Consider the following 14,914-nt stretch of genomic DNA (forward strand, 5'->3'; position numbering starts at 1 on the left):
TGGCATAACTCTTTTCCACCTAAATTTTATAGGCATTTTCAATAATTGCAGAAAAAAGAAAAAGACAAAATCAGAAAGGGTCTATATCAATTGAAAAGCTTCTGTACAGCAAAAGAAAGTACCACCTAAACAAAGAGACTCTTTACAGAATGGGAGAAGATCTTTATTCTCACAGGGGTAAAGTGATATCTCATTGTTGTCTTTATTTGTATAAAGACTAGAACCAAAATATATACAGAACTCACCAAAATCAGGAAAAAAATCCAAAAATAGGGAGAGGTTATGAACAGAATATTCATCAAAGAAGAGATCCAAAAGGCCAACAGACATGTAAAAAATGCTCCAAGTCATTAATTGTCATAAAAATGCAAATAAAGACAACAATGAGATATCACTTTACCCCTGTGAGAATGTCATATATCAGAAAAGTCATATATCAGTAGCAAGTGCTGGAGAAGTTAGAGGGCAAAGGAACCCTTTAGTACTGCTGGTGGGAGTGTAAACTGGTCCAATCCTTAGGGAAAGCAGTTTGCAGAAGGATAGAAATAGACCCACACTATGATGCATCAATTCCACTCTTGGAGATACATCTTAAGGAAATGAACACACCCATCCAAAAAGATCTGTGTATGCCTATGTTTGTAACAGCACAATTTGTAATAGTCAAAACCTGGAATCAACCTAGGTGCCCAACAAGAGATGAGTGGCTGAGAAAGTTGTAGAATATATACACAATTATATATATATTAGAATAGAACACTACTCATCTATTAAGAATAATGAATTCATCTTCTTCTTCTCATTTGGATAAAACTTGAAAGAAGTATGTCAAGTGACAAAGCCCAAAAGAGAAGGATGAATATGGAGTAGTCTCACTCATAAACAGAAGCTGAGAAATAAGAACAGAAAGGAGAAACACAATGTAGAACTTGGACTGGATTTGATGTATTGCACCAAAATAAAGGACTCTGAGAGGAGGGGGGACATTCAGGTCCACCATATGGAAGATAAGGATGAGGAAACAGTCTTTTGGTAGTGGGAGCAGTGTGAAACTATACTTTGATTAACTTATAGTCTTATAAATAACTATTAATTCAATATTCCAGGGGGTAAATACAGTGAATACTTCATGTTCTATAATTGCCTACACTTTAGTCTGAGTGTATTTTTTTTAGTGTAAGTGTTTAATGTATCAAATTTGTAAACTGACTGAATTCTGACTTTGGGTTTAAATTCTTCAAGTAGTTCTAAAGTTATTTTGTGGTTGTGGTTTTAATAATAAGTTAACTACAACTTTAAACCAAATATATCAGGATCATTTGGACCTGTCAGTATCTAAAATATTGTTGCTAGTACATATCTTTAAATGACATAAAGTATGGAGAGGTCAAATATAGTAAGGTAAATCCCAATCATGGGATTTTTCAATGAAAAACCAGCTTCCAACTGGTTATAGTAATAATTATCTATTGCCTTTTTAAATCCCCATTCTCTTTAAAATCCATGTTTCTCCCAATCCTGGAACCTCTGAGACTTTGCTTATATTTCTTGAGGCCTCACCTCTCAATCACTTACATACCCTGTTAAACTGCCTCTGCTGACCTCAACTAAATCAATTCAATCAGTGCCACCATGTCATGTTTTGCTGCCACTGCCTTTTTGTTTTGTATTGTATTTAGAGATGCCAGTCCTGAGATGCCAACCTTCCAACCCCTAATAATCTTATGAGACCTTTCCTAACACATGGAACTACCTTTCCAGATGCTAACATGAGGCCAGCCGAACTTCCCTAGCAGACGAACCCACCAGTGTGTCCTAGAGCCTCACTTCCCCAGAACCTCGCCCCACTAGGGAAAGAGAGAGAGAGGCTGGGAGCATGGATCAACCTGTCAACACCCATGTTCATTGGGAAAGCAATTACAGAAATATTTTCAATGTTTTTTTCAATATTCAATATTTTTCCCCTGGCATATTGAAGAGTTCCCCATCAATGCTTTCTCTAGCAAAGTTACAGATTGCAGATACAGACTAGGGCCTAAGGGATTGGGTACATGTAGTATACATATATACATAAGTTAGGGACAACTATATATCTCAAGAGTAAAAAAAAAAAAGTGCTTAGTAGCCCTCTGTGATTAGATTCAAAACTACTTAGCTCTGCAATCTAGTAGAAAGGCCTAAAGAAGGCACCATAAGTTTTCTAATCAAGTATTTACTACTTAGGCCTAAACACCCTTTTCTCCTACCTCCTACCTTCACTTTCTTCAATTACTCTATGTACTCAACTAATTACATAAAAGAAATTAAGCTATATCTCTTCTGAAAACATCAGCATTATTGTCACTCCTCTCTCCATCATCACTGGTCACTTCCATCAGGAACATCATTATAAGCCCTCTTATAAGGACTGCCCCACCCACCAAAGGGAGATGGGTTATCCTACTCTGCCACTCAAGGAAAACTGGTTCCAAAATGGGTGCAGCCTAGAATGTTCCCCCAGCTGTGACCATGGACTATGAACAAAGATTGACAATGACTCAGAAGTTATGAAGGCTCCTGTGCTAAGTATGAACAGATATGGGCCCTGGGTCAAATCAACATGGTAAATAGTTAATTTTATTTATATATCTTCTGCAAGTATGGGAGCTACTCTCTGCCTTGATCCAACTTTCTAGTACTATCTTCAATTTTGACACCATCTTCCCAGAAAATATTTTTAGACCACCTCCACGTTAGCTATCAAGCTGTAGCCAAAATTATCAAAGTCATGGGCCCCTAGGAACATACTTAAAGTTGAAAAACAAGATCAGAAGAAAAAACACAAGTAGAACCTGAACTGGAATTGGCATATTGCACGAAAGTAAAAGACTCTGGGGGGGGGGGAGTGACAGAGGACCTAGTGGGGGTTGTATTGTTATATGGAAAGCACAAACTATTGTATTTACTGTCAAATGTAAAACATTAATTCCCCAATAAATTTAAAAAAATACAACTCCTAGCTTCTTCTCACCCTAAAATTCCTACTTCCATCTACTTTATTCCTACTTTTTGGTTCTTGTTTATTAAACATTTTGTCCTGCTTTATATCTTGCCGCCTTTCAGCCACCAAGTTGCAGATGCTACTATGATTTCATCCTGAACTCCCTGGGAAGATGACCTCACCTATGTGTCCTGGATCCTAACCACTCTAGAGCTCTACCCACTAGGGAAAGACAGAAATAGGCTGGGGATATTATTGATCAACTTGCCAATGGCCATGTCCAGTGGAAAAGTAATGAGAAAAGCCAGACCTTCCACCTTCTGCAACCATTAACGAATTTTGAAATCAATGCAACCAGTAACACCTCGATACATGTCACTTGGGATTGTGTCCAGAGACACCAGGTGTAGAATGTCAGCCCTACAACTCCAGCACAATGGTGAAACTGTTCCTAGCTCATTGGACTCCCCAATTCCATATCAGGTGATACACCTCCTAACAAAGCTACAGAACCTAGATATAGATCAAGGCCCATGAGACAGAACACATGTGCACATGCAATCATAGTTAGGGGAAAATATATACCTTAACGTAGAAGTGTGTAATAGGGAGTCGGGCTGTAGCGCAGCGGGTTAAGCGTAGGTGGCGCAAAGCACAAGGACCGGCATAAGGATCCCGGTTCGAACCCCGGCTCCCCACCTGCAGGGAAGTCGCTTCACAGGCGGTGAAGCAGGTCTGCAGGTGTCTATCTTTCTCTCCTCCTCTCTGTCTTCCCCTCCTCTCTCCATTTCTCTCTGTCCTATCCAACAACGACAACAACAATAATAACTACAACAATAAAACAACAAGGGCAACAAAAGGGAATAAATAAATAAAATAAAAATATTTAAAAAAAAAAAAGAAGTGTGTAATAGTTTGCAGTGACCCAAAATAGCAAGTAAGTAGAAAGACCTAAAAATTAATTTTTAAAAAAGCCACCATAAAATGATATTTATATATCTTTCCCATATTTAGGAGCTACTCTCTGCTCTGATCCAGCTTTCTAGTCCTATTTCCAACTCTGACACCATCTCCCCAGACAGTGCCTCTGGCCTACCTGCATGCTAGCTGTTATGTTAAGGCAAAAATTAGTGAAGTCATGGGCTCCTGGAATAATAGGTCTACTAGAGTTTTCCAAAATGGAAACCCCCAAACTCATCTGCTATATTATTGCCTTTAGGTTCCTGATTATTAAACAATTTGTTCTACATTGTATCTTAATGCTTTTTCAGCTGCCAAGTTGCAGATGCTACCATGACACCAACTTGACTTCCCCGGACAGAGGACCTCACTGATGTACCCTGGACCTACCCTGGACCCCCACTTCTCCTAAGTTCTGCCCCACTAGGGAATAGAAACAGGTTGGGAGTATGGATCAACTTGCCAATACTCATGTTCAATGGAGAAGCAATTACAGAAGCCAGGCCTCTCACCTTCTGCACCCCATAATGATCCTGGGTCCATGCTCCAGATAAGGAATAGAAAAGCTTTCAAGAAAGGGCATAGGATAAGAAACTTTGGTAGTTGTGGTCCAGGAGGTGGCACAGTGGCTAAGGCACTAGACTCTCAAGCATGAGGTCCTGAGTTCAATCCCTGGCAGCACATGTACCAGAGTGATGTCTGGTTCTTTCTCTCTCCCCTATTTATCATAAATAAATAAAATCTTTAAAAAAAAAAAAGAAACTTTGGTAGTGGAAACTGTGTGGAATTGTACCCCTCTTTTTCTATGGTCTTGTTGATATTTTTATTTTATAAATATATATATTTATAAAATATATGAATATATTTAATATATAAATAATATATAATATATAAATAATATATAATATAAATATATTTATTTTATAAATAAATTAATAATTAAAAAAAGAAGTTTGGTTCATACTCTCTATAACCCCACCTCTCCTGAGCCCTGCCTCACTAGGGAAAGACAGAAACAGGCTGAATTTTGGTCCATTTGCCCCAGAGGGATAAATGTTAGGGAAGATCATTAGATGGTTCTGAACTCCAATTCTACCAGGATCCGGAGAGAAAAATAAAGGGGGGGGTAGGGAGGAGGGGGCACTCAGAAACAGTAAGTGTGACTTAGAAACAAAAGGCAGGACCATAGGAAAAAATGACCAAATATATATAAATGTAGATAGTTATAGAAATAATAGTCAACACATAGCTGTGATCTTGGAAGAACTAAGCTGTTTCCAAAAGAAGGACTGAGTATACAGAACTCTGGTGGTGAAAAAGGTGTGGAATTATATTACTGTTGTCTTATAATTTTGTAAATAACAAAGAAAAAAATTAAATATAATTGAGTAATAAAATTGCATTTGCTTCATTTTCTTCAAATCACTACTGTAACTTCCATATGACAACACCACTATAAAAAAATGCTGCCTAAAATTCATGGACATACCCAGCTTTGTTTCCCCATAGAAGTCTGTTTTTTCACATTTCTTTAAATAGTAAAGATACAATGTTAAAAGGTCAAGAAAAATACTAGACTCCAGAATTTCATAGTGTTATTTTATGGTAATATGGACCATTATAGTTCTGTAGTGCATGATATACATACTTGTATTATTGGATTTATAACATTTCCAGCCTTTTCCTATGTCTGTATTAGAAGAGATAAGGAAAACTAAAGTGAATTAGCTGCACCTGTTATCTGAGTATCTGCCATTCTTAACAAGTTAAATTCCTAGGAAGCCAGATTAGTAGATGACGGAAAAAATTCAAATTGCATTATCATCTTTGACATGCTAATATATATGAGTGTGGGAAATTCAATTGAAAATGGACTATCTTATTAAACTGTGGCATGCTGCAATTAACATATCTCACCCTCCAGATGTGAGGAGGATAAATGAGAACACTGTAGGCTCAGATCAGCAGGGAATAAGGAAGAAAAGGACATGTGTACGTTTGGTCAAATGAAGAAAAAGTGATAAAATGAAAAAATTGACTTTTTTATTTTTCTTAAAATAAATCTGACTCTACTCCTTTGCTACATTTTGGAACAGCATTAAAAACAGCAGTGACTAAAACCTGGTTGTTTAGCCATTCTTTACATAGCTCTGATGACTTCTCAACAGTAAGAATAAACACTGAAGGAAAAACTACTCAAGAGTCAGACCCAGATGACAGGACAAGTGTAATGGGATCCTTGCAGGAAAAGGTGGTTCAAACCAGCAGCAGCATATGTCCTCAATGATCTACCATCACTCTTACACATAAAAAAAAAGAAAAAAAAAAACCCTAAATTCAGAAAAACAAATTCTGTAAGTCACTGTATAGCTTGGAGCATAAATTTAATACAAAACCTTAATGCATTCAAAAAGTGAACAAAATTCTCAGAGTTAGTCATTATTCTTGCTCCAAATCCCCTCATATATGCATGCTGCTTTTGCTAACTTATAATTAGAAAGAAGAGTATAACAGTATTTTAACTAAATTTAATTAGGCATTTTCCAATGGACATATAAAGTTGGATAAATGGAATGATAAGAGGGAATTAAAAGTTAGGAGAAAGATAAGAAGCCACAGAGGAGAGCTGAAATAATAATCCTCAACACGAATGTGAGCATTTCACATTTGTACATACCAACATATGAAAGACACATTTAAAGTATTTGCATTATAATTTACCATTTATTAGGAAAAATAAAATATATACAAAGAAAACAGAACATTACAGAAAACCTTATCCAGATTCAACAGATATTTCTTTTTTTTTTTTTTTTTTTTTTGCCTCTAGGTTTATTGCTGGGGCTCGGTGCCTGCACCATGAATCCACCACTCCTGGAGGCCTTTTTATTCCCCCTTTTGTTGTTGTTGTAGCCTTGTTGTGGTTATTATTGTTGTTGATGTCAATCGTTTTTTGTTTTTTGGTTTTTTTTGGATAGAACAGAGAAATGGAGAGAGGAGGGGAAGACAGGGCGAGAGAAAGATAGACACCTGCAGACCTGCTCCACCACCTGTGAAGCGACTCCCCTGCAGGTGGGAAGCCGGGGTTTCAAACCGGGATACTTACGCCAGTCCTTGTGCTTTGTGCCATGTGCGCTTAACTCGCTGTGCTACCACCTGACCCCCCAGATATTAACATTCTATCATCCTCACTTCATCTATACCTCCACTCATTTTCCCTTATATTGTTAATATTTTATATTTTAAGGAGTATTTATATATATTATAAGGTATAATATGAAATACAAAACATTTTAGATTCTTTATAAATTTATTATTTGATAGTACCCAAAGAAACTGAGAGGGAAGGTGGAGGCAGAGAGAGAGAGAGAAAGAGCAGCTCTGCTTCACCAGTTGTAAAGCTTCTCCCCTGAAGGTAGGGACCAGGGGCGGAAACCCAGGTCTTTGAGCATGGTAATGTGAACATGTAACTGCCAGGTCCCAAAACACAATTTTGACATACCCAATCCCTAAACCAATCACAATATAAAACATTTTACCTCCTCCAAAATTCTAAGATCCCTTTTCGCAGTCAGACTACCTTACAGATAGATTACTTACATGAAAGAATATACTTTTCTCCAATGCAGAAAATAATTAAGAAAAGTCAACTCTTCAAGTCCGGAAAGGTTTATAATCAGATCCCTCCAGAAGTGACATTGTTAGAATCTGACATCCCAACTAAGTCCAGGTATCATTCTTTTCATAGACAATACTCAGATATTGTCTTTTTTTTTTTTTTTAAGGAGTAAAGTTGGGCAGAGTCAAGATGGAGACCTGAAAGCAGCAAGGAGACAGACTCTCCCAAAAAAACTGATTCAAACCCTGGGAATTCTAAGCAGAAACAGGATTTTCAGGCCTATAGGAGATAAACTATAAAGGAGGGATCAAAAAGGAACCAGAGTGGAAAAGGAGCTTAAAGGACAAAGAAAACAAAACTGTGAGTCACCCAACTCTCAACACCCAGCCTCAGGGCAGAGGTGGCTGCTTTTGGGGAAATAGGGCAGAGAATAAGAGGCCTGCAACCTGTGGCCTTAAAATCACCAAGGGGAACCTTTTGTCAGAAAGCAGTGAGGAGCTATCTAAAGCTGCCCCACTTTATTCCAGCTAACTAAGGGACAATATGGGTGGGATGGTATTTTCCTTGACATACAAGCTGTCTGTTACTGTTTTAGATTGTTAGCTTGTTAGGTCATTGTTGGATACTGGCTGAAGGAGTTTTTATGATTTTTGCCTGTAAGAAGCATCTGTGTTGTAGTGGTTTTGTTTGTGCCCGCCCCCCCACAATTTTTATTCTTTTTAAAAAAATTTTATTTATAAAAAAGAAACACTGACAAAAACCATAGGATAAGAGGGGTACAACTCCACACAGTTCCCACCACCCGAACTCCATTTGCCGTCCCCTCTCGATAGCTTCCCTATTCTTTATCCCTCTGGGGGCATGGACCCAGGGTCATAACGGAGTGAAGAAGGTGGAAGGTCTGGCTTCTGTAATTGCTTCTCCACTGAACATGGGTGTTGGCAGGTCGATCCATACTCCCAGCCTGTATCTCTCTTTCCCTAGTGGGGCAGGGCTCTGGGGAAGTGGGGCTCCAGGACATATTGGGTCATCTACCCAGGGAAGTCTGGTTGACATCATGGTAGCTTCTGGAACCTGGTGGCTGAAAGAAGAGTTAACATACAAAGCCAAAAAAATTGTTGACTAATCATGAACCTAAAGGGTGGAATATTGCAGATGAACATTTGGGGTCTCCGTTTTGGAGATAGCTATTAAGCCAGTTTTAGTTATATTCCATAGGGTCCATGACTACACTAGTTTTTTCCTGAGCCTGACATCTGATATGCTGGTGGAACCAAGTTATTGTCTGGGGAAAATGTTTTATGGCTGGAAAAAGGGCTAGAAAGCTGGATCAGGGAAGAGAGTAGCTCCCAAATATGGCAAAGGTGTATAAATATTGTTGACTGTAAACCCCATTGCTTTGATCTGGGGCCCATATTCAGCTTAGGAGCCTATGTAACCTCTGCATTCCTGTAGATCTGAGCTCAGCTCACATTCTGTGGTCATGAGTAGTAACGTTCCAAGCTGCCCCAATTGCAGAACCCATCTTCCTCAGGTGGAGCACAGAGTACGTTGTCCAGCCTCCCTTCGGAGGATGGAACATTCTCTACCGTTGTTGATCCACATTGGGGCAGGGTCCTATGGGGGCCCACAAAGGGGTCTATTGTGTTGTTATGATGGAGATGACCAGTGACAATGGAGAGAGGGATCTATTTGAGGTCTAGGCCTATCATGTCTGTTTGGGAATCTCAGGACTCACCAACTAGGGCCCAGATGATGGGGTGGCTTGATACTAACTAAAGAATCATCATTAAAGTATGTCAGTCACTTGCCCTTATTCAGCTTTTGCAGTCCTTGCTTTGATAAGGTTAGCTTTGGAATGACTGAGGAAAGTGTAATAAGAAGTAGATGAGAAGGGTATCTAGGTCTAAGTAGAGGCTATTGCATCAGGAACTTTATGGTGTCTTGCCAGACTAGCTTTGCGGGCGGAGACAGACAACCAGGGACTGATGGCTGAGCTGTATGCAGTATCTCTTTATTCATGCAGAACGCAGCACAATCTAAGCCAAGCTAAGCTAAACTAAAACTAACAATCCTGTCCTTATATGTTGTTAAAATTTCGGCGGGTCTGGCTGGGCTCTGGCTAGCTTCATAGCGGGTAACAGAGACGCGGAGACAACGGCTGGGCAGGGAAGCTGTATTTCTTTATTCAGGAACAATGATTCACAAACTAAGACAAACTAATCACCAAACAGAACTCGGCTGTCTCTTTGCGGCGGCGCAAGCACTCTTTCTTTTTCTCTGGAACTCAGGAACCCTCTCCCTTACTCTCGAACTCAGGAACTCTCGTACTCGGGAACCCTCTGAAACTCTGGCACACTGGAACTCTCTCTTACTCTGTAACCCTGAAACTCTTGAACTCAGGAACTCAGGAACTCTCTCACTCTCGAACTCAGGAACCCTCTCTCACTCTGGAACTCTGGAACTCTCGTACTGGGGCACCCTCTCAAACTCTTCCACTGTGGAACTCTCTCTTACTCTGTAACTCTGAAACTCTCGAACTCTGGGACTCTGGAACTCTCGTACTGGGGAACCCTCTGAAAACTCTCCCACTCTCGAACTCAGGAACCCAGGAACTCTCGGACTCAGGAACCCTCTCTCGGGGTTCCTTGGGGCGGGGCCAAGCAGGCCCGCGAAATTAACTGGACTGATCCAATTCTCTTGGTGGGGGGAGGGCTAGAACAAACCAATGTAAAGCATACGACACTTATATATACTTTCCAAGTAGGGTATAAACAGGATGTGATGTAGAGAGGGTGGAGCAAAAAGAGATTGGTGAAAATCAGGGTGTGACAAGGAGAGGGGGCGGAGCAGGCGAGAATTCTACCACTGAACCACCAATGCCCTGGAGGGAGGTGCTTAGTTAACAGTGGTTATGTAAATAGAATACAGTGTTAAGCAGGGGGGATTAAACCAATGAAACAGAAGGGATTTTTAGAAGCAGAATTAGAAGCATACCAACAGTGTCTCTTTAGGTCTTTCTACCTGCTTGCTTCATTTATTCATTTCTTTCTCTTGTTTTCATCTTTCTCTCTTGTTTGATAAATCTTTCCTTTCACTTTTGCTGTGGTTATTGTATTGGATAGTGATTGATTTGTTTCTCATTTAGAAAGACTTTAGCTTGGAGCTGCTCTTTTGTTTTTATTATTGATATATTTTTTCTCTCTGGTTTGTTTGTTTGTGATTTTATATGTGAGAGAAATCTGGTGTGGTGTGCCTTTGCCTTCTTAAATATTTTCCCCTTCCTTCTCCATAGCTTGATTAAGCTTTTGTTGCATTGGCTAGTGGTAGATGATGTTCTCTTCAGTGGGAGGGACTTGAATGAGTCTAGCTGGGAGACTGTTTTTATTTCTTTTTTCTTCTTTTCTTACTTTTAATTTTATTTATTTATTTATTTTGCCTGCTTTCTGGTTTAATTCATCTTTGCATCTGTTACATTTGCTGAGATTTGAGATAGCATTTGTGAGAGGACTTTGGTTTAGTATGGCTTTCCCTTGTACAATACAATAAATGAACAACATCCAGAACGTAAAACTACAAAATACACCAAAATATATATATGGTTAAACAATTGAATCAACTACAACAATGATTCAGGAGAAGAGCCCAGAAGAATTTCCAAGTAAACCAAAAGCAACTAAAAATGAGGAAAATATTCAAACATTAATTGATGCATTGATCTCAGGAGTGAGAGAAGCCAGATGAGTTCGATGAGTATGGGATGAACTCACTCATAAACAGAAGTTGAGAAAGAAGAACAGAAAGGGAAATGCAAAGCAGAATGACTGAGTTTGGAATACTGCACTGAAGTAAAAAAAACTCTAGGTGGAGGGTGAGGGTAGATTTTTAGCTTCACTATAGGGGCATGGGAATAGGGACAGAAACCTTTGGTGGTGGGAATGGTGTTAATATACACTCCTATTAAGCTGTAATCTTATAAATCACTATTTAATCAACATGAGTGGGGAAAAATAGATTGAATATCTCAAACTTTTTGATGCACAAATGCCAGTTTTGAGTATATATTCCTTTAATCTAAGCATTTAAGGCAAATTGGTAACCTGATTGAATTTTTAACAGTGAACTTAAATTGTTAATACATTTCTAATAATGACTTGTTCTTTGAAATATTAAATCTTCTATAATCTTAAACCAGAGAGACCAGAAGCAACTGGCTGTGTCACTATATTAGCTACAGCTATATGTAAATAGCATTAAACAACATAAATCATGGTGAGATCTTGTATGATACAGCAAATCCTAGCAATGGGATTTTCAAAGTCAACCAAATTTCCAAATAAGTTGGCTATAATAATAACTATCTATTGCCTTCTTAATCCCTAAGTCAGCAGGAACCCTCCCCATTCTCTATAAAACCTATATTTCTCCCAGTGCTGAAACTTTAGCAGTAGGGCTCATTTTTTAGCCGTCTTCTCTCGACCCATATCAGCTGATACTGCATCTGCTGATCTCAACCTAATCAATGCAAGCAGTTCCATCTCGACATGTTTCACTTCAGACTATTCCCACAGATGACAGGCTAGCGACGTTAACCCTTTGGCTCTAGTACTCTGGTGAGACCATTCTTACCTCATAGGTCACCTTAAATCCATTTTGGGTTGTACACTTCCTAACAAAGCCATAGTACCTAGATATGGACCAGGGTTTACAGTTAACAATACTTATATACATTTTCCATATTTGGAAGCTACTCTCTTCCCTGATCCAGCTTTCTAGTCCTATTTCCAACTCTAACACCATCTTCCTAGACAATGCCTTTGGTCCACCTGCATATTAGCTGTCAGGCTCAGGCAAAAATTAGTAAAGTCATAGGCCTCTTGAAATACACCTAAAAATAGATCTACTAGCTTTTTCCATAATGGAGACCCCAAATCTCATCTGCTATATTCTTGACTTTAGGCCCCTGATTATTAAACAATTTGTTCTGCTTTATATCTTAATACATTTTCAGCCACCAGATGTTACCCTGATGCCAGCCTGACTTCCCTGGAGAGGACCTCACTGATGTACCGTGGACCCCCACTTCTCCTGAATCCTGCCCCACTAGGGAAAGACAGAAACAGGCTGGGATCAACAGGATCAACCTGCCAACAGCCATGTTCAACGGAGAAGCAATTACAGAAGCCAGACCTCTCACCTTCTGCACCCCATAATGATCCTGGGTCTATGCTCCCAAAGAGATAAGAAATAGAAAAGCTTTCAAGAGAGGGCATAGGATAAGAAATTTTGGTAGTGAAAATTATGTGGAATTACACCCCTCTTTTCCTATGGTCTTGATATTTTTTTTATTTTATAAATAAATTTTTTAAAAAGGAGTAAAGTCACAGAAAAAAGAACTTGATAACATATAATAAAAAACATTATTTCTATAATTGTCTTTTATTTTGCTTTAATAGTAGCCCAAACAAAATTAAGAGTTCATAAATACAAGCCATGAAATAAGTAACAATAAAAAGTGGAACAATAATCAGAGCAAGCTTATTATACTGGCATTTCTAACCATTTACTACCCTGACAGATGACTGGCAGACCACATTAAATTTACAATTCGTTCTTCAAAAGAGGAGGAGCCAAAGCACAAATATTGGTAATGACATTAACAGCACTTAATAAATATTATTGTTGATAAGTAAATAAATATGGGGGAAAGAGATGAATAGACTCTTCACCAAAGATGATACTCAGATGGCCAATAGACCTATTAGAATGTCATCCATTAAACAAGATAAAAAATGGGTGCTGGGTGGTGGTGCACCTAGTTGAGTGCACCTGTTACCATGAAGAAGGACCCAGGTTCAAATCCCTGCTCCCCATCTACAGGGAGGAGTGGTGAAACAGGTCTGCAAGTGTTCCTCTTTTCTCTCCCTCTTTATCTTCTCCTGGCCCCTCAAGTTCTCTTTGTCTTATCTAATAACATAGGGGGAAAAAAAGACAAAAAAGAACCAGCAATATAGTGCTGACTTGGATAGGACATCTGCTTTGACATGCATGTGAACCAGGTTCAAGCCCAGTCCCCACCACACTGAAAGGAGTGTGCATGCTCAAGCATTTTACTTTTTCCCTCTTTCTCTCTCTATCTGAAAAAATTTTCCTGGAGAAGTGAAGCCCTGGCAATAGCAACAACAAAAAATCAGAAGCAGCAAGTGCTGAGGAGGGTGAGGGTGGAAAGGGGCCAGGTCTACAGTGCTGGCAACATTGTATGTTGGTCCAACTACTGTGGCAAACAGCCAGGAGAGCCCTCAAAATATTCAAAATTTACTTACCATCTCACCTGGCAGTTCCCTTCCTAAGTGTCTCTCCAAAGAACACAAATACACTTATTACAAGAGACCTGTGCACATTTCTGTTCATAGCAGCCCTATTTGTAACAGCTGAGATTTGGAAACAACCCAGATAGCCAGTGACAGAAGAGTGGTTAAGGCAGCTGTGGTCTTTTTTTTTTTAATTTCTTTATTGAGGGATTAATGTTTTACATTTGACAGTAAATACAATAGTTTGTACATGCATACAATTTCTCAGGTTTCCACATAATAATATAACCCCCAGTAGGTCCTCTGCCATCCTTTTTGGACCTGTACTCTCACTCCCCACCCACCCAGAGTCTTACTTTGGTGCAATACACCAGCTGTGGTCTTTATACACAATGGAATACTGTATAGTTGTGAGAAATGACGGTATTTTCTCTTTTGCTACATATGAGTAGAACTGGAAGGAATCTCTTGATATTAATCACTTGACTAGAAGGAGAAGGACTAATAGCAACTGATTTCACTTATATATGAGACTTAAGAAGCAAAGAAAGGTTAAATGCAGGTTAAACTTTAATTATCTGTGACCTACTTCAGTAGACCCAAGGATTCTACATGTGGAGGCAGAGGGGATTGAATGGGCAAGGGGACCCAGTGCCCTGTGGTGGAGGGAGATGACAAGTTGGTGGATGATGTGGGTGTGGAGTGCTGATACCTGTCATGGGAAGATGGGAAATTATACACCTGTGACAACAACAGTCCTGTAAATCAACATTCCACCAATAAAGTGATCTTTAAGAAGTAAAAATTAATCAATCAACATGAATAAATAAATATTAGTGATGATGAAGCAATGATTCAAAGTCTGTTTTAATTCCATTATGCTCTCTTGATTCCAGATATTGTGGCATATACTACAGATAAGATGTTATCATTATATCTCACGTGATATTTTGTTATGCCTCTTTTATCCCTGTTTTCTATCCTCGCTCCTTCACACATGCCAGGGAGATACCTATCCTCATCCCCACTTTGGCCTATAAAGAA

General features: G+C 39.0%; 1 protein-coding gene across 1 annotated transcript in view; it reads right to left on the reverse strand.

Annotated features, from left to right (window-relative positions):
• The window catches only part of HYDIN (HYDIN axonemal central pair apparatus protein), a 477,232-nt gene that overhangs the window by 401,628 nt on the left and 60,690 nt on the right, over positions 1-14,914 (reverse strand). The gene's annotated exons all lie outside the window — the stretch shown is intronic.

This window comes from Erinaceus europaeus, chromosome 2, assembly GCF_950295315.1.
Source record: "Erinaceus europaeus chromosome 2, mEriEur2.1, whole genome shotgun sequence".
In the NCBI taxonomy this organism is placed as follows: Eukaryota; Metazoa; Chordata; class Mammalia; order Eulipotyphla; family Erinaceidae; genus Erinaceus; species Erinaceus europaeus.